The sequence below is a fragment of the Eptesicus fuscus genome, chromosome 3 (assembly GCF_027574615.1).
Source record: "Eptesicus fuscus isolate TK198812 chromosome 3, DD_ASM_mEF_20220401, whole genome shotgun sequence".
NCBI classification, from domain to species: domain Eukaryota; kingdom Metazoa; phylum Chordata; class Mammalia; order Chiroptera; family Vespertilionidae; genus Eptesicus; species Eptesicus fuscus.
In genome coordinates, this window is record NC_072475.1 from 27132138 (window position 1) to 27134649 (window position 2512).

Sequence of the window (2512 nt, forward strand, 5' to 3'; positions counted from 1 at the left end):
ACCAATAGGAAGCAACAACATGGATGAACCTTGAGAATATCATGTTAAGACAATGTCAGACAAAAAAAGTTAAATACCATATGATTTCACTTATATTTTGGATATAAAACTGAAAGCAAGAAATGAATAACTAAGAAAAACAAACAAAAACTCATAGATACAGATAACAGTATAGCAGTTACCAGAGGGAAGGGGGGTGGAAGGATAGTAAAATGTAAAGAGCATCAAATATATGGTAACAGAAGAAGATTTGACTTTGGGTACTGGACACACAGTGCAATATACAGATGGTATATCATGAAATTATACACTTGAAACCTATATAATCTTATTAACCAGCATCATCCCAATAAATTTAATAAACAAAAGAAAAAAGATTACATCAGAATGTCCCAATATTTATTTTAGTACTAGAGGCCCGGTGCATGAAAATTTATGCACTGGACCCACCCCTCTCACAGTCTGGGAGCCCTCAGGAGCAGGAGGCGACCTGGCGATCAGGGGAAGGCAACGCCCCATCACACCTCTGCTGCTGCCACTGCCAGCAATGCAAGCCTCGGCCGGCCCTAGTTACCTGAGCCTCAGGTGGCCGTGGGTGGCTGGGCAGCCACCATCCGAGGCTTGCCTGCGCCTTGGGCCGACCCTGGGTGGCTGGGGAGTTGAGGGGGCATCCAGACACACCGTGCATTTGCCACCTCTGGAGGGGCTGAAAAGACTGGGGTACTCTGGCAGTGCTGAGGGTACTGGGCGCCAGCATCTTGTGGCTATGGGCACTGCCATATTTTTTGTGATGGTGTGACGGTCAATTTGCATATTCTGTCTTTATTAGGTAGGATTTACTCATATCAGATTCATTCCATGAAACATAAATTTTTAGGAGGAAAATATAGGCCACAAGCTCATTTAGCTCAAGTTTTCCAAGATGCAGGACCAGTGAACTAAGAAACTATCCCCACGTATCCTACTCACTATATTTTGAGTTTCTTTTTTCTAATAAAAATTGTTTTTACTTAGAACCATTCAGAATGTAAACAAAACAGCTGCAACTTTTTTTTTTTTTTTTGCAATTAGAGTGGTATTCAGTTAACAGAACAACAATTATTTCCTATAAGCTGCATCAGAGACAATTGAAAATGGAAAAAAAAAAACAAAAAACACAACAACATAAAACCTCCTTCCCATATATAACTATTGTTGTGCTGTGCATCAACAAGAAACTGATTTAAATTTTCATGCCAGTTAATAACCTCCATAATGTACCAAGCAAGGTTAGTGGCTATTGAAAATACCACCAGGACAGGGCTATCTAAAGACATATTCCATAGTATGTCATCTGTACAAAAAATAAGAACACTGTACAGTTTAAAAATAAAGGTTACACAGCCTTACATTTCAATATTTGTCTTTAAAAGGAATGAGTTGTGTCCAGGGGAGGGGAGTTAACACTTTATAGATTAAAAAAAAATTGCACAAGAACCAACTTATTCATCTTCTTTATCTTCCTCCTCCTCCTCATTCTCTTCATCTTCCTCATCTTCCTCCTCTTCCTTCTATTTCTTGCTTTTTTCAGCCCTGGCAACTCCCTTTTATGCCACATTAGGCTTTCCTTTAGCTTGGTATGCAGCAACATGCTTTCTGTTTTTCTCCTTCAGCTTAGCCTTCTTTTCATCAAGCTGCTTGTCTGTCACCTGCAGCAGTGTGACTCCACATCTGTCCCAGCTTCTTTGAAACATCACCAATGGATAGGCCGGATGCTCTCCTTTGATTTTTGGGTGGTCCTCAGAACAAAACCAGAAAAAGGCCAAATAAGGCCTCTTAGGTGCATTGGGATCCTTTAATTTCTTGTTAGTTTCTGTTTGAGCAGGGATACCTGTGTGCCTTTGCCCCGTCTTCAGACTTTCCTTTCCCTTTAGCAGACATGGTCTTCTGCCCCTCTGAGCACTTCTTAGAACACTCTGAAAAGTGGACTGAAGCAACTCGGTGCTTCTTCTTGTGCACAAATAAAACATATGATGACATTTTGCCTCTTGGCTTCTTAGGATCTGCTTCGCCCATGTTTAATTACTTCTCCTCAGCAAGTAGTCAGCCCGTGACTGTTCTGCTCACACCTGTCCCAGCGCTGTCTCTGTGGAGCTCAATGTACTGCAATGTATTTTGAGATTTTTATGGTCGCTCTAGCCTGTTAATATGTTATTAATGCCAACTTTGCACCAAAGAGGATAAAGAGATGAATGATACTCCCACTTCTACAATCGCTGACTCATAAAGTATAAGTGACCTTGCATTGGGTACAAAAGCCTTAAGTTATTAACCTTTTCATGACACAATAGAAAAAATTGTCCAAGAAAATGAGAACACAGGCTATAGTGACACAATTTTATGCTATTAGCAAACTTCCCTGTTTTTAGATTATACAAAAAAGTTTACAATGATACTATTGTAATTATTTCCCCAGGATGCTGGACATGCTATAGCTACAATATAAAGTCAGATTAGCCCAGCGGGTGTGACT

The 2512-nt window shown here is 40.3% G+C and overlaps 1 pseudogene; it reads right to left on the bottom strand.

Annotated features, from left to right (window-relative positions):
- Positions 1-1481: 1481 nt before the first annotated feature.
- On the bottom strand, positions 1482-2055 carry LOC129147764 (high mobility group protein B1-like; annotated as a pseudogene).
- Between the last annotated feature and the right edge of the window lie 457 nt (positions 2056-2512).